The sequence below is a fragment of the Ambystoma mexicanum genome, chromosome 8 (genome assembly GCF_040938575.1).
Source record: "Ambystoma mexicanum isolate Mex_15411 chromosome 8, UKY_AmexF1_1, whole genome shotgun sequence".
NCBI lineage: Eukaryota > Metazoa > Chordata > Amphibia > Caudata > Ambystomatidae > Ambystoma > Ambystoma mexicanum.
The window spans coordinates 56,997,729-57,016,463 of NC_090929.1; positions in this window are offsets into that span (position 1 = coordinate 56,997,729).

Here is an 18,735-nt window from a genome sequence, read left to right on the forward strand (position 1 = left end):
GCCCGCTATACACTAAAGGTGTAGAGATTTCACGTTCGGTTTCTATTTACTCATTGGCTCTACAGTGGCGCCCGCTATACACTAAAGGTGTAGAGATTTCACGTACAGGATCTATTTACTATTTGGCTCCGCAGTGGAGCCCGCTATACACTTAAGGTGTAGAGATTTCACTTTCGGGATCTATTTACTCTTTGGCTACGCAGTGGAGCCCGCTATACACTAAAGGTGTAGAGATTTCACTTTCAGGATCTATTTACTCTTTGGCTCCACAGTGGCGCCCGCTATACACTAAAAGTGTAGAGATTTCACGTTCGGTTTCTATTTACTCTTTGGCTCCGCAGTGGCGCCAGCTACACACTAAAGGTGTAGAGATGTCAAGTTCGGGTTCTATTTACTCTTCGGCTCTGCAGTGGCGCCCGCTATACACTAAAGGTGTAGAGATTTCATGTTCGGGTTCTATTTACTCTTTGGCTCTGCAGTGGCGCCCGCTATACACTAAAAGTGTAGAGAATTCACGTTCAGGATCTATTTACTGTTCGGCTCCACAGTGGAGCCCACTATACACTAAAGGTGTAGAGATTTCACCTTCGGGATCTTTTTACTCTTTGGCTCCACAGTGGTGCCCGCTATACACTAAAGGTGTAGAGATTTCACATTCAGTTTCTATTTACTCTTTGGCTCTGCAGTGGCGCCCGCTACACACTAAATGTGTAGAGATGTTAAGTACGGGTTCTATTTACTCTTCGGCTCCGCAGTGGCGCCCGCTATGCACTAAAGGTGTAGAGATTTCACATTCGGGATCTATTTCCTCTTTGGCTCTGCAGTGGCGCCCGCTATACACTAAAGGTGTAGAGATTTCACGTTCGGGTTCTATTTACTCTTTGGCTCTGCAGTGGAGCCCGCTATACACTAAAGGTATAGAGATTTCACTTTCTGGATCTATTTACTATTTGGCTCCACAGTGACGTGCGCTACACACTAAAGGTGTAGAGATTTCACTTTCGGGATCTATTTACTCTTTGACTCTGCAGTGGCGCCTGCTACACACTAAACGTGTAGAAATTTCAAGTTCAGTTTCTATTTACTCTTTGGCTCCGCAGTGGAGCCCGCTATACACTAAAGGTGTAGAGATTTCACTTTCATGATCTATTTCCTCTTTGGCTCCGCAGTGGCGCCCGCTACACACTAAAGATGTAGAGATGTCAAGTTCGGGTTCTATTTACTCTTCGGCTCCGCAGTGGCACCGGCTATACACTAAAGGTGTAGAGATTTCACATTCGGGATCTATTTCCTCTTTGGCTCTGCATTGGCGCCCGCTATACACTAAAGGTGTAGAGATTTCACGTTCGGTTTCTATTTACTCTATGGCTCCGCAGTGGCGCCAGCTACACACTAAAGGTGTAGAGATGTCAAGTTCAGGTTCTATTTACTCTTCGGCTCCGCAGTGGCGCCCGCTATACACTAAAGGTGTAGAGATTTCATGTTCGGGTTCTATTTACTCTTTGGCTCTGCAGTGGCGCCTGCTATACACTAAAGGTGTAGAGATTTCACATTCAGGATCTATTTACTGTTTAGCTCCTCAGTGGAGCCCACTATACACTAAAGGTGTAGAGATTTCACCTTCAGGATCTATTTACTCTTTGGCTCTGCAGTGGTGCCCGCTATACGCTAAAGGTGTAGAGATTTCACGTTCAGTTTCTATTTACTCTTCGGCTCCGCAGTGGCGCCCGCTATGCACTAAAGGTGTAGAGATTTCACTTTCGGGATCTATTTACTCTTTGGCTCTGCAGTGGCGCCTGCTACACACTAAACCTGTAGAAATGTCAAGTTCAGTTTCTATTTACTCTTTGGCTCCGCAGTGGAGCCCGCTATACACTAAAGGTGTAGAGATGTCAAGTTCAGGTTCTATTTACTCTTCGGCTCTGCAGTGGTGCCCGCTATACACTAAAGGTGTAGAGATTTCATGTTCGGGTTCTATTTACTCTTTGGCTCTGCAGTGGCGCCCGCTATACACTAAAAGTGTAGAGAATTCACGTTCAGGATCTATTTACTGTTTGGCTCCACAGTGGAGCCCACTATACACTAAAGGTGTACAGATTTCACCTTCGGGATCTTTTTACTCTTTGGCTCCACAGTGGTGCCCGCTATACACTAAAGGTGTAGAGATTTCACGTTCAGTTTCTATTTACTCTTTGGCTCTGCAGTGGCGCCCGCTACACACTAAATGTGTAGAGATGTTAAGTACGGGTTCTATTTACTCTTCGGCTCCGCAGTGGCGCCCGCTATGCACTAAAGGTGTAGAGATTTCACATTCGGGATCTATTTCCTCTTTGGCTCTGCAGTGGCGCCCGCTATACACTAAAGGTGTAGAGATTTCACGTTCGGGTTCTATTTACTCTTTGGCTCTGCAGTGGAGCCCGCTATACACTAAAGGTATAGAGATTTCACTTTCAGGATCTATTTACTATTTGGCTCCACAGTGACGCGCGCTACACACTAAAGGTGTAGAGATTTCACTTTCGGGCTCTATTTACTCTTTGGCTCTGCAGTGGCGCCTGCTACACACTAAACGTGTAGAAATTTCAAGTTCAGTTTCTATTTACTCTTTGGCTCCGCAGTGGAGCCCGCTATACACTAAAGGTGTAGAGATTTCACTTTCATGATCTATTTCCTCTTTGGCTCCGCAGTGGCGCCCGCTACACACTAAAGATGTAGAGATGTCAAGTTCGGGTTCTATTTACACTTCGGCTCCGCAGTGGCACCGGCCATACACTAAAGGTGTAGAGATTTCACATTCGGGATCTATTTCCTCTTTGGCTCTGCAGTGGCGCCCGCTATACACTAAAGGTGTAGAGATTTCACGTTCGTTTTCTCTTTACTCTATGGCTCCGCAGTGGCGCCAGCTACACACCAAAGGTGTAGAGATGTCAAGTTCAGGTTCTATTTACTCTTCGGCTCCGCAGTGGCGCCCGCTATATACTAAAGGTGTAGAGATTTCATGTTCGGGTTCTATTTACTCTTTGGCTCTGCAGTGGCGCCTGCTATACACTAAAGGTGTAGAGATTTCACATTCAGGATCTATTTACTGTTTGGCTCCTCAGTGGAGCCCACTATACACTAAAGGTGTAGAGATTTCACCTTCAGGATCTATTTACTCTTTGGCTCTGCAGTGGTGCCCGCTATACGCTAAAGGTGTAGAGATTTCATGTTCAGTTTCTATTTACTCTTCGGCTCCGCAGTGGCGCCCGCTATGCACTAAAGGTGTAGAGATTTCACTTTCAGGATCTATTTCCTTTTTGGATCCGCAGTGGTGCCCGCTACACACTAAAGGTGTAGAGATGTCAAGTTCGGGTTCTATTTACTCTACGGCTCCACAGTGGCACCGGCTATACACTAAAGGTGTAGAGATTTCACATTCGGGATCTATTTCCTCTGTGGCTCTGCAGTGGCGCCAGCTATACACTAAAGGTGAAGAGATTTCACGTTCAGAATCTATTTACTCTTTGGCTCCTCAGTGGAGCCCGCTATACACTTAAGGTGTAGAGATTTCACTTTCAGGATCCATTTACTCTTTGGCTCCACATTGACGTGCGCTACACACTAAAGGTGTTGAGATTTCACCTTCATGATCTCTTTACTCTTTGGCTCCGCAGTGGAGCCCACTATACACTAAAGGTGTAGAGATTTCACCTTTGGGATCTATTTACTCTTTGGCTCCACAGTGGTGCCCGCTATACACTAAAGGTGTAGAGATTTCATGTTCAATTTCTATTTACTCTTTGGCTCCGCAGTGGCGCCAGCTACACACTAAATGTGTAGAAATGTCAAGTTCGGGTTCTATTTACTCTTAGGCTCCGCAGTGGCTCCCGCTACACACGAAAGGTTTAGAGATGTCAAGTTGGGGTTCTATTTACTCTTCGGCTCCGCAGTGGCGCCCGCTATACACTAAAGGTGTAGAGATTTCACGTTCAGGATCTCTTTACTCTTTCGCACTGCAGTGGCGCCCGCTATACACTAAAGGTGTAGAGATTTCAAGTTCGGTTTCTATTTACTCTTTGGCTCTACAGTGGCGCCCGCTATACACTAAAGGTGTAGAGATTTCACGTACAGGATCTATTTACTATTTGGCTCCGCAGTGGAGACCGCTATACACTTAAGGTGTAGAGATTTCACTTTCGGATCTATTTACTCTTTGGCTCCACAGTGACGCGTGCTACAAACTAAAGGTGTAGAGATTTCACATTCAGGATCTATTTACTCTTTGGCTCCGCAGTGGAGCCCGCTATACACTAAAGGTGTAGAGATTTCACTTTCAGGATCTATTTACTCTTTGGCTCCGCAGTGGCGCCCGCTATACACTAAAAGTGTAGAGATTTCACGTTCGGTTTCTATTTACTCTTTGGCTCCGCAGTGGCGCCCGCTACACACTAAAGGTGTAGAGATGTCAAGTTCAGGTTCTATTTACTCTTCGGCTCCGCAGTGGCGCCCGATAAACACTAAAGGTGTAGAGATTTCATGTTCGGGTTCTATTTACTCTTTGGCTCTGCAGTGGCGCCCGCTATACACTAAAGGTGTAGAGAGTTCACGTTCAGGATCTATTTACTCTTTGGCTCTGCAGTGGTGCCCGCTATACACTTAAGGTGTAGTGATTTCACTTTCGGGATCTATTTACTCGTTGGCTGCACAGTGACACGCGCTACACACTAAAGGTGTAGAGATTTCACGTTCAGGATCTATTTACTCTTTGGCTCTGCAGTGGAGCCCGCTATATACTAAAGGTGTAGAGATTTAACTTTCAGGATCTATTTACTCTTTGGCTCCACAGTGGCGCCCGCTATACACTAAAGGTGTAGAGATTTTACGTTTGGTTTCTATTTACTCTTTGGCTCCGCAGTGGCATCTGCTACACACTAATGGTTTAGAGATGTCAAGTTCAGGTTCTATTTACTCTTCGGCTCCGCAGTGGCGCCCGCTATACACTAAAGGTGTAGAGATTTCACGTTCGGGTTCTATTTACTCTTTGGCTCTGCAGTGGCGCTCGCTATACACTAAAGGCGTAGAGATTTCACGCTCAGGTTCTATTTACTCTTTGGCTTCGCAGTGGAGCCCGCTCTTCACTAAAGGTGTAGATGTTTCACTTTCAGGATCTATTTACTCTTTGGCTCCACAGTAGTGCCCGCTACACACTAAAGGTGTAGAGATCTCAAGTTCGGGTTCTGTTTACTCTTCAGCTCTGCAGTGGCACCCGCTATACACTAAAGGTGAAGAGATTTCACGTTCGGGATCTATTTACTCTTTGGCTCTGCAGTGGCGCCTGCTATACACTAAAGGTGTAGAGATTTCATGTTCGGGATCTATTTACTCTTTGGCTCTGCAGTGGCGCCTGCTATACACTAAAGGTGTAGTGATTTCACGTTCGGGTTCTATTTACTCTTTGGCTCTGCAGGACAGCCCGCTATACACTAAAGGTGTATAGATTTCACGTTCAGGATCTATTTACTCTTTGGCTCCGCAGTGGAGCCCGCTATGCACTTAAGGTGTAGAGATTTCACTTTCGGGATCTATTTACTCTTTGGCTCCACAGTGATGTGCTCTATACACTAAAGGTGTTGAGATTTCACGTTCATGATCTATTTACTCTTTGGCTCCGCATTGGCGCCCGCTATACACTAAAGGTGTAGAGATTTCACGTTCGGTTTCTATTTACTCTTTGGCTCCGCAGTGGCGCCCGCTACACACTAAAGGTGTAGAGATGTCAATTTCAGGTTCTATTTACTCTCCGGCTCCACAGTGGCGCCCCCTATACACTAAAGGTGTAGAGATTTCACATTCGGGATCTATTTACTCTTTGGCTCCGCAGTGGCGCCCGCTGCACACTAAAGGTGTAGAGATGTCAAGTTCGGGGTCTATTTACTCTTCGGCTCGGCAGTGGTTCCCGCTATACACTAAAGGTGTTGAGCTTTCACGTTCGGGATCTATTTACTCTTTGGCTCTGCAGTGGGCCAGCTATACACTAAAGGTGTAGAGAGTTCACGTTCGGGATCTATTTACTCTTTGGCTCTGCAGTGGCACCTGCTATACACTAAAGGTGTAGAGATTTCACGTTTGGGTTCTATTTACGCTTTGGCTCTGCAGTAGAGCCCGCTATACACTAAAGGTGTAGAGATTTCACATTCAGGATCTATTTACTCTTTGGCTCCGCAGTTGAGCCTGCTATGCACTTAAGGTGCAAAGATTTCACTTTCGGGATCTATTTCCTTTTTGGATCCGCAGTGGTGCCCGCTACACACTAAAGGTGTAGAGATGTCAAGTTCGGGTTCTATTTACTCTACGGCTCCACAGTGGCACCGGCTATACACTAAAGGTGTAGAGATTTCACATTCGGGATCTATTTCCTCTGTGGCTCTGCAGTGGCGCCAGCTATACACTAAAGGTGAAGAGATTTCACGTTCAGAATCTATTTACTCTTTGGCTCCTCAGTGGAGCCCGCTATACACTTAAGGTGTAGAGATTTCACTTTCAGGATCCATTTACTCTTTGGCTCCACATTGACGTGCGCTACACACTAAAGGTGTTGAGATTTCACCTTCATGATCTCTTTACTCTTTGGCTCCGCAGTGGAGCCCACTATACACTAAAGGTGTAGAGATTTCACCTTTGGGATCTATTTACTCTTTGGCTCCACAGTGGTGCCCGCTATACACTAAAGGTGTAGAGATTTCATGTTCAATTTCTATTTACTCTTTGGCTCCGCAGTGGCGCCAGCTACACACTAAATGTGTAGAAATGTCAAGTTCGGGTTCTATTTACTCTTTGGCTCCGCAGTGGCTCCCGCTACACACGAAAGGTTTAGAGATGTCAAGTTGGGGTTCTATTTACTCTTCGGCTCCGCAGTGGCGCCCGCTATACACTAAAGGTGTAGAGATTTCACGTTCAGGATCTCTTTACTCTTTCGCACTGCAGTGGCGCCCGCTATACACTAAAGGTGTAGAGATTTCAAGTTCGGTTTCTATTTACTCTTTGGCTCTACAGTGGCGCCCGCTATACACTAAAGGTGTAGAGATTTCACGTACAGGATCTATTTACTATTTGGCTCCGCAGTGGAGACCGCTATACACTTAAGGTGTAGAGATTTCACTTTCGGATCTATTTACTCTTTGGCTCCACAGTGACGCGTGCTACAAACTAAAGGTGTAGAGATTTCACATTCAGGATCTATTTACTCTTTGGCTCCGCAGTGGAGCCCGCTATACACTAAAGGTGTAGAGATTTCACTTTCAGGATCTATTTACTCTTTGGCTCCGCAGTGGCGCCCGCTATACACTAAAAGTGTAGAGATTTCACGTTCGGTTTCTATTTACTCTTTGGCTCCGCAGTGGCGCCCGCTACACCCTAAAGGTGTAGAGATGTCAAGTTCAGGTTCTATTTACTCTTCGGCTCCGCAGTGGCGCCCGATAAACACTAAAGGTGTAGAGATTTCATGTTCGGGTTCTATTTACTCTTTGGCTCTGCAGTGGTGCCCGCTATACACTAAAGGTGTAGAGAGTTCACGTTCAGGATCTATTTACTCTTTGGCTCTGCAGTGGTGCCCGCTATACACTTAAGGTGTAGTGATTTCACTTTCGGGATCTATTTACTCGTTGGCTGCACAGTGACACGCGCTACACACTAAAGGTGTAGAGATTTCACGTTCAGGATCTATTTACTCTTTGGCTCTGCAGTGGAGCCCGCTATATACTAAAGGTGTAGAGATTTAACTTTCAGGATCTATTTACTCTTTGGCTCCACAGTGGCGCCCGCTATACACTAAAGGTGTAGAGATTTTACGTTTGGTTTCTATTTACTCTTTGGCTCCGCAGTGGCATCTGCTACACACTAATGGTTTAGAGATGTCAAGTTCAGGTTCTATTTACTCTTCGGCTCCGCAGTGGCGCCCGCTATACACTAAAGGTGTAGAGATTTCACGTTCGGGTTCTATTTACTCTTTGGCTCTGCAGTGGCGCTCGCTATACACTAAAGGCGTAGAGATTTCACGCTCAGGTTCTATTTACTCTTTGGCTTCGCAGTGGAGCCCGCTCTTCACTAAAGGTGTAGATGTTTCACTTTCAGGATCTATTTACTCTTTGGCTCCACAGTAGTGCCCGCTACACACTAAAGGTGTAGAGATCTCAAGTTCGGGTTCTGTTTACTCTTCAGCTCTGCAGTGGCACCCGCTATACACTAAAGGTGAAGAGATTTCACGTTCGGGATCTATTTACTCTTTGGCTCTGCAGTGGCGCCTGCTATACACTAAAGGTGTAGAGATTTCATGTTCGGGATCTATTTACTCTTTGGCTCTGCAGTGGCGCCTGCTATACACTAAAGGTGTAGTGATTTCACGTTCGGGTTCTATTTACTCTTTGGCTCTGCAGGACAGCCCGCTATACACTAAAGGTGTATAGATTTCACGTTCAGGATCTATTTACTCTTTGGCTCCGCAGTGGAGCCCGCTATGCACTTAAGGTGTAGAGATTTCACTTTCGGGATCTATTTACTCTTTGGCTCCACAGTGATGTGCTCTATACACTAAAGGTGTTGAGATTTCACGTTCATGATCTATTTACTCTTTGGCTCCGCATTGGCGCCCGCTATACACTAAAGGTGTAGAGATTTCACGTTCGGTTTCTATTTACTCTTTGGCTCCGCAGTGGCGCCCGCTACACACTAAAGGTGTAGAGATGTCAATTTCAGGTTCTATTTACTCTCCGGCTCCACAGTGGCGCCCCCTATACACTAAAGGTGTAGAGATTTCACATTCGGGATCTATTTACTCTTTGGCTCCGCAGTGGCGCCCGCTGCACACTAAAGGTGTAGAGATGTCAAGTTCGGGGTCTATTTACTCTTCGGCTCGGCAGTGGTTCCCGCTATACACTAAAGGTGTTGAGCTTTCACGTTCGGGATCTATTTACTCTTTGGCTCTGCAGTGGGCCAGCTATACACTAAAGGTGTAGAGAGTTCACGTTCGGGATCTATTTACTCTTTGGCTCTGCAGTGGCACCTGCTATACACTAAAGGTGTAGAGATTTCACGTTTGGGTTCTATTTACGCTTTGGCTCTGCAGTAGAGCCCGCTATACACTAAAGGTGTAGAGATTTCACATTCAGGATCTATTTACTCTTTGGCTCCGCAGTTGAGCCTGCTATGCACTTAAGGTGCAAAGATTTCACTTTCGGGATCTATTTACTCTTTGGCTCCACAGTGACGCGCGCTACACACTAAAGGGGTTGAGATTTCACGTTCATGATCTATTTACTCTTTGACTCCGCAGTGGAGCCCACTATACACTAAAGGTGTAGAGATTTCACTTTCGGGATCTATTTACCCTTTGGCTCCGCAGTGGCGCCCGCTATACACTAAAGGTGTAGAGATTTCACGTTCGGTTTCTATTTACTCTTTGGCTTTGCAGTGGCGCCCGCTACACACTAAAGGTGTAGAGATGTCAAGTTCGGGTTCTATTTACTCTTTGGCTCCACAGAGGCACCCGCTATACACTACAGGTGTAGAGATTTCACTTTTGGGATCTATTTAGTCTTTGGCTCCACAGTGGCGCCCCCTATACACTAAAGGTGTAGAGATTTCACGTGCGGGATCTATTTACTTTTTGGCTCCGCAGTGGCGCCCACTGCACACTAAAGGTGTAGAGATGTCAAGTTCGGGATCTATTTACTCTTCGGCTCCGCAGTGGCACCCGCTATACACTAAAGGTGTAGAGATTTCACATTTGGGATCTATTTACTCATTGGCTCTGCAGTGGCACCCGTTAGACACTAAAGGTGTAGAGATTTCACTTTTGGGTTCTATTTACTCTTTGGCTCTGCAGTGGCGCCCACTATACACTAAAGGTGTAGAGATTTCACGTTTAGGATCTATTTACTCTTTGGCTCCGCAGTGGAGCCCGCTGTACACTAAAGGTGTAGAGATTTCACATTCAGTTTCTATTTACTCTTTGGCTCTGCAGTGGCGCCCGCTACACACTAAATGTGTAGAGATGTTAAGTACGGGTTCTATTTACTCTTCGGCTCCGCAGTGGCGCCCGCTATGCACTAAAGGTGTAGAGATTTCACATTCGGGATCTATTTCCTCTTTGGCTCTGCAGTGGCGCCCGCTATACACTAAAGGTGTAGAGATTTCACGTTCGGGTTCTATTTACTCTTTGGCTCTGCAGTGGAGCCCGCTATACACTAAAGGTATAGAGATTTCACTTTCAGGATCTATTTACTATTTGGCTCCACAGTGACGTGCGCTACACACTAAAGGTGTAGAGATTTCACTTTCGGGATCTATTTACTCTTTGACTCTGCAGTGGCGCCTGCTACACACTAAACGTGTAGAAATTTCAAGTTCAGTTTCTATTTACTCTTTGGCTCCGCAGTGGAGCCCGCTATACACTAAAGGTGTAGAGATTTCACTTTCATGATCTATTTCCTCTTTGGCTCCGCAGTGGCGCCCGCTACACACTAAAGATGTAGAGATGTCAAGTTCGGGTTCTATTTACTCTTCGGCTCCGCAGTGGCACCGGCTATACACTAAAGGTGTAGAGATTTCACATTCGGGATCTATTTCCTCTTTGGCTCTGCAGTGGCGCCCGCTATACACTAAAGGTGTAGAGATTTCACGTTCGGTTTCTATTTACTCTATGGCTCCGCAGTGGCGCCAGCTACACACTAAAGGTGTAGAGATGTCAAGTTCAGGTTCTATTTACTCTTCGGCTCCGCAGTGGCGCCCGCTATACACTAAAGGTGTAGAGATTTCATGTTCGGGTTCTATTTACTCTTTGGCTCTGCAGTGGCGCCTGCTATACACTAAAGGTGTAGAGATTTCACATTCAGGATCTATTTACTGTTTAGCTCCTCAGTGGAGCCCACTATACACTAAAGGTGTAGAGATTTCACCTTCAGGATCTATTTACTCTTTGGCTCTGCAGTGGTGCCCGCCATACGCTAAAGGTGTAGAGATTTCACGTTCAGTTTCTATTTACTCTTCGGCTCTGCAGTGGCGCCCGCTATGCACTAAAGGTGTAGAGATTTCACTTTCGGGATCTATTTACTCTTTGGCTCTGCAGTGGCGCCTGCTACACACTAAACCTGTAGAAATGTCAAGTTCAGTTTCTATTTACTCTTTGGCTCCGCAGTGGAGCCCGCTATACACTAAAGGTGTAGAGATGTCAAGTTCAGGTTCTATTTACTCTTCGGCTCTGCAGTGGTGCCCGCTATACACTAAAGGTGTAGAGATTTCATGTTCGGGTTCTATTTACTCTTTGGCTCTGCAGTGGCGCCCGCTATACACTAAAAGTGTAGAGAATTCACGTTCAGGATCTATTTACTGTTTGGCTCCACAGTGGAGCCCACTATACACTAAAGGTGTACAGATTTCACCTTCGGGATCTTTTTACTCTTTGGCTCCACAGTGGTGCCCGCTATACACTAAAGGTGTAGAGATTTCACGTTCAGTTTCTATTTACTCTTTGGCTCTGCAGTGGCGCCCGCTACACACTAAATGTGTAGAGATGTTAAGTACGGGTTCTATTTACTCTTCGGCTCCCCAGTGGCGCCCGCTATGCACTAAAGGTGTAGAGATTTCACATTCGGGATCTATTTCCTCTTTGGCTCTGCAGTGGCGCCCGCTATACACTAAAGGTGTAGAGATTTCACGTTCGGGTTCTATTTACTCTTTGGCTCTGCAGTGGAGCCCGCTATACACTAAAGGTATAGAGATTTCACTTTCAGGATCTATTTACTATTTGGCTCCACAGTGACGCGCGCTACACACTAAAGGTGTAGAGATTTCACTTTCGGGCTCTATTTACTCTTTGGCTCTGCAGTGGCGCCTGCTACACACTAAACGTGTAGAAATTTCAAGTTCAGTTTCTATTTACTCTTTGGCTCCGCAGTGGAGCCCGCTATACACTAAAGGTGTAGAGATTTCACTTTCATGATCTATTTCCTCTTTGGCTCCGCAGTGGCGCCCGCTACACACTAAAGATGTAGAGATGTCAAGTTCGGGTTCTATTTACATTTCGGCTCCGCAGTGGCACCGGCTATACACTAAAGGTGTAGAGATTTCACATTCGGGATCTATTTCCTCTTTGGCTCTGCAGTGGCGCCCGCTATACACTAAAGGTGTAGAGATTTCACGTTCGTTTTCTCTTTACTCTATGGCTCCGCAGTGGCGCCAGCTACACACCAAAGGTGTAGAGATGTCAAGTTCAGGTTCTATTTACTCTTCGGCTCCGCAGTGGCGCCCGCTATATACTAAAGGTGTAGAGATTTCATGTTCGGGTTCTATTTACTCTTTGGCTCTGCAGTGGCGCCTGCTATACACTAAAGGTGTAGAGATTTCACATTCAGGATCTATTTACTGTTTGGCTCCTCAGTGGAGCCCACTATACACTAAAGGTGTAGAGATTTCACCTTCAGGATCTATTTACTCTTTGGCTCTGCAGTGGTGCCCGCTATACGCTAAAGGTGTAGAGATTTCACGTTCAGTTTCTATTTACTCTTCGGCTCCGCAGTGGCGCCCGCTATGCACTAAAGGTGTAGAGATTTCACTTTCAGGATCTATTTCCTTTTTGGATCCGCAGTGGTGCCCGCTACACACTAAAGGTGTAGAGATGTCAAGTTCGGGTTCTATTTACTCTACGGCTCCACAGTGGCACCGGCTATACACTAAAGGTGTAGAGATTTCACATTCGGGATCTATTTCCTCTGTGGCTCTGCAGTGGCGCCAGCTATACACTAAAGGTGAAGAGATTTCACGTTCAGAATCTATTTACTCTTTGGCTCCTCAGTGGAGCCCGCTATACACTTAAGGTGTAGAGATTTCACTTTCAGGATCCATTTACTCTTTGGCTCCACATTGACGTGCGCTACACACTAAAGGTGTTGAGATTTCACCTTCATGATCTCTTTACTCTTTGGCTCCGCAGTGGAGCCCACTATACACTAAAGGTGTAGAGATTTCACCTTTGGGATCTATTTACTCTTTGGCTCCACAGTGGTGCCCGCTATACACTAAAGGTGTAGAGATTTCATGTTCAATTTCTATTTACTCTTTGGCTCCGCAGTGGCGCCAGCTACACACTAAATGTGTAGAAATGTCAAGTTCGGGTTCTATTTACTCTTTGGCTCCGCAGTGGCTCCCGCTACACACGAAAGGTTTAGAGATGTCAAGTTGGGGTTCTATTTACTCTTCGGCTCCGCAGTGGCGCCCGCTATACACTAAAGGTGTAGAGATTTCACGTTCAGGATCTCTTTACTCTTTCGCACTGCAGTGGCGCCCGCTATACACTAAAGGTGTAGAGATTTCAAGTTCGGTTTCTATTTACTCTTTGGCTCTACAGTGGCGCCCGCTATACACTAAAGGTGTAGAGATTTCACGTACAGGATCTATTTACTATTTGGCTCCGCAGTGGAGACCGCTATACACTTAAGGTGTAGAGATTTCACTTTCGGATCTATTTACTCTTTGGCTCCACAGTGACGCGTGCTACAAACTAAAGGTGTAGAGATTTCACATTCAGGATCTATTTACTCTTTGGCTCCGCAGTGGAGCCCGCTATACACTAAAGGTGTAGAGATTTCACTTTCAGGATCTATTTACTCTTTGGCTCCGCAGTGGCGCCCGCTATACACTAAAAGTGTAGAGATTTCACGTTCGGTTTCTATTTACTCTTTGGCTCCGCAGTGGCGCCCGCTACACACTAAAGGTGTAGAGATGTCAAGTTCAGGTTCTATTTACTCTTCGGCTCCGCAGTGGCGCCCGATAAACACTAAAGGTGTAGAGATTTCATGTTCGGGTTCTATTTACTCTTTGGCTCTGCAGTGGCGCCCGCTATACACTAAAGGTGTAGAGAGTTCACGTTCAGGATCTATTTACTCTTTGGCTCTGCAGTGGTGCCCGCTATACACTTAAGGTGTAGTGATTTCACTTTCGGGATCTATTTACTCGTTGGCTGCACAGTGACACGCGCTACACACTAAAGGTGTAGAGATTTCACGTTCAGGATCTATTTACTCTTTGGCTCTGCAGTGGAGCCCGCTATATACTAAAGGTGTAGAGATTTAACTTTCAGGATCTATTTACTCTTTGGCTCCACAGTGGCGCCCGCTATACACTAAAGGTGTAGAGATTTTACGTTTGGTTTCTATTTACTCTTTGGCTCCGCAGTGGCATCTGCTACACACTAATGGTTTAGAGATGTCAAGTTCAGGTTCTATTTACTCTTCGGCTCCGCAGTGGCGCCCGCTATACACTAAAGGTGTAGAGATTTCACGTTCGGGTTCTATTTACTCTTTGGCTCTGCAGTGGCGCTCGCTATACACTAAAGGCGTAGAGATTTCACGCTCAGGTTCTATTTACTCTTTGGCTTCGCAGTGGAGCCCGCTCTTCACTAAAGGTGTAGATGTTTCACTTTCAGGATCTATTTACTCTTTGGCTCCACAGTAGTGCCCGCTACACACTAAAGGTGTAGAGATCTCAAGTTCGGGTTCTGTTTACTCTTCAGCTCTGCAGTGGCACCCGCTATACACTAAAGATGAAGAGATTTCACGTTCGGGATCTATTTACTCTTTGGCTCTGCAGTGGCGCCTGCTATACACTAAAGGTGTAGAGATTTCATGTTCGGGATCTATTTACTCTTTGGCTCTGCAGTGGCGCCTGCTATACACTAAAGGTGTAGTGATTTCACGTTCGGGTTCTATTTACTCTTTGGCTCTGCAGTACAGCCCGCTATACACTAAAGGTGTATAGATTTCACGTTCAGGATCTATTTACTCTTTGGCTCCGCAGTGGAGCCCGCTATGCACTTAAGGTGTAGAGATTTCACTTTCGGGATCTATTTACTCTTTGGCTCCACAGTGATGTGCTCTATACACTAAAGGTGTTGAGATTTCACGTTCATGATCTATTTACTCTTTGGCTCCGCATTGGCGCCCGCTATACACTAAAGGTGTAGAGATTTCACGTTCGGTTTCTATTTACTCTTTGGCTCCGCAGTGGCGCCCGCTACACACTAAAGGTGTAGAGATGTCAATTTCAGGTTCTATTTACTCTCCGGCTCCACAGTGGCGCCCCCTATACACTAAAGGTGTAGAGATTTCACATTCGGGATCTATTTACTCTTTGGCTCCGCAGTGGCGCCCGCTGCACACTAAAGGTGTAGAGATGTCAAGTTCGGGGTCTATTTACTCTTCGGCTCGGCAGTGGTTCCCGCTATACACTAAAGGTGTTGAGCTTTCACGTTCGGGATCTATTTACTCTTTGGCTCTGCAGTGGGCCAGCTATACACTAAAGGTGTAGAGAGTTCACGTTCGGGATCTATTTACTCTTTGGCTCTGCAGTGGCACCTGCTATACACTAAAGGTGTAGAGATTTCACGTTTGGGTTCTATTTACGCTTTGGCTCTGCAGTAGAGCCCGCTATACACTAAAGGTGTAGAGATTTCACATTCAGGATCTATTTACTCTTTGGCTCCGCAGTTGAGCCTGCTATGCACTTAAGGTGCAAAGATTTCACTTTCGGGATCTATTTACTCTTTGGCTCCACAGTGACGCGCGCTACACACTAAAGGGGTTGAGATTTCACGTTCATGATCTATTTACTCTTTGACTCCGCAGTGGAGCCCACTATACACTAAAGGTGTAGAGATTTCACTTTCGGGATCTATTTACCCTTTGGCTCCGCAGTGGCGCCCGCTATACACTAAAGGTGTAGAGATTTCACGTTCGGTTTCTATTTACTCTTTGGCTTTGCAGTGGCGCCCGCTACACACTAAAGGTGTAGAGATGTCAAGTTCGGGTTCTATTTACTCTTTGGCTCCACAGAGGCACCCGCTATACACTACAGGTGTAGAGATTTCACTTTTGGGATCTATTTAGTCTTTGGCTCCACAGTGGCGCCCCCTATACACTAAAGGTGTAGAGATTTCACGTGCGGGATCTATTTACTTTTTGGCTCCGCAGTGGCGCCCACTGCACACTAAAGGTGTAGAGATGTCAAGTTCGGGTTCTATTTACTCTTCGGCTCCGCAGTGGCACCCGCTATACACTAAAGGTGTAGAGATTTCACATTTGGGATCTATTTACTCATTGGCTCTGCAGTGGCACCCGTTAGACACTAAAGGTGTAGAGATTTCACTTTTGGGTTCTATTTACTCTTTGGCTCTGCAGTGGCGCCCACTATACACTAAAGGTGTAGAGATTTCACGTTTAGGATCTATTTACTCTTTGGCTCCGCAGTGGAGCCCGCTGTACACTAAAGGTGTAGAGATGTCAAGTTCAGGTTCTATTTACTCTTTGGCTCCGCAGTCGCTCGCGCTACACACTAAAGGTGTAGAGATTTCATTTTCGGGATCTATTTACTCTTTGGCTCCACAGTGGCGCGCGCTACACACTAAAGGTGTAGAGATTTCAAGTTCGGGTTCTGTTTACTCTTTGGCTCTGCAGTGGCGCCCGCTAGACACTAAAGGTGTAGAGATTTCACTTTTGGGTTCTATTTACTCTTTGGCTCTGCAGTGGCGCCCACTATACACTAGAGGTGTAGAGATTCACGTTCAGGATCTATTTACTCTTTGGCTCCGCAGTGGAGCCCGCTATACACTAAAGGTGTAGAGATTTCATTTTCGGGATCTATTTACTCTTTGGCTCCGCAGTGGCGCGCGCTACACACTAAAGGTGTAGAGATTTCAAGTTCGGGTTCTGTTTACTCTTTGGGTCTGCAGTGGGTCTGCAGTGAAGCCCCTTTTAAAGTTCTAGTGCAGTGTTAGAAAGTCTCCATGCTGTGTTTGCTTGGTTTGCCAGGTTCTCATGCATTGGTGCCATGCTGGAACAAATGGGGCACTCTGCTGTCAATATTTAATAAATGAAGCATGTCATAGTTTATTCTGGGTTTGAGTTCTGGGTTGAAATGTCACTATGCCATTTATTTATTTCTGTTTGTGTTTAATAAAAGGACAGGGATGTGGATTCCGAACAATAATGACTTACAATAACACATTTACAGATAGTGGAGGCATTCCCACGAAGGATGCTTGCACAATAGTACAACAATTTGATTGATTGATTGATTGATTGTTTATTTGTATAGCGCCTATACACAATGTGTTTCAAAGAGCTTCAAGGAGGGAGGGACCATGGGAGAATACAATTACATTCTTACAGGTCCTTGAAACAAATCAGAATGTGAAAATATATATCATATCATAACAGATAGTACAAGTGCATGGAACAATAAGGGAGAGGAGAGGAAGGAAAAAAAGGAGACAAGACAAGCAGTAACATTACTATGCCTGACAGCAATTGTTGCAGTGCATGAATGACAAGAGGAGGGGGGGGTGGGGAGTGGAGAGAAACGGGTAAGGAGAGGAACAGACCAAGTGACTATCTTAAATTGTCAATGACTATTGAAGGTAGTGCTGAGTGATGAGCGAGTGTAGGTTGGTGTAGGTTGGTGTAAAAAAAGTGAGCCTATACCAAAGACAAACCAACAAACAGGAGAAATATATCAGTTAGATAGCAGGTGACTTAGGAAGGTGACATTAACCTAAGAGGTGTTGAGCTTGGGGCGCTCCCAACACAGGTCCAAAAGTAGGACAAAAGGACAAAAGCAATCCGCAGAACTCAAAAATGAGTGCACCCCTTACAGAAATAAACACAAAATGTATTCATACATCATCCCCGGGAAGATGAACTGAAAATATCCAACTTCCACACACCCACTGAGGGCTGCACATTTTATAGCCACAACCAAAACATTAGCATATTACAAAAGAAATGTAAGAAAAACATCATCCTAACATTGTCATTGGCTGGTCCTCACCAGTCCCCTAAACAGCACTATGGACTGTTCAAGAACTATTGTCAGTTACCATCTCATCAGAGAGAAAAGAACACCACCCACCCAACATGATCTCACCCACCTTGATCAGCATAAAACTGCACCAATCCCATCTCCGGGAAACAGATGAAGGGCTTCATTCTAATTGGTCCATGCTACCTCAGACAATTCAGGCCGCAACGCCTCAAGGAGATGGACCATTGAGCAGCAAACCAACATGGCGCACACCTCCACTATTCATTCCCTGTTCCCAATGTCTATACGTGCTCACTATTTAGCTCCCTATCTCGATACATGTTTCCAACCCTGGTACTCCATCTTCTAGTACCCTACCGGCATAGAATGGCTTTCTAGAAAAAATGTGGCAGGTCGACTGCTGAGCACTGGACCTTAATTGCTTTTAATTTCTACATATTATTCAGTCAGTTTCACAATGAGGCTCCCTGAGAACTACTGCCACCCCTCACTGCGGCCTTCACAAACATGATTTATTCTTTCCCTATCTGATGAGGCAGCATTTGCCGTCGGGGACCGATCATTTGTAGCTTGAGAAATGCTTCCCTTGTAATAATAGGCTGGCAACCATCTTATACCCCTCACCACCTGCTCTTGAGCGCTCAGCCTGTTTGCACCGAACGAAATTCAATCAAGTGCTCCAAACTAACAACTATGGCCCAATACATTATACCTACTCAAAAATAATGAAGCTCTTGCTCCTTGTACCTAGTATGCCTGGAGACACAGGGCACACGTATGCAGTGTTGTGTGCTCCACACTAGGTGTTCTAAAAAATATTAAAAACAAAAGGTTCACAATTTTGCCATGAAAGAAACTATAAACCTGTACATCGTCCACAAGGCTTTC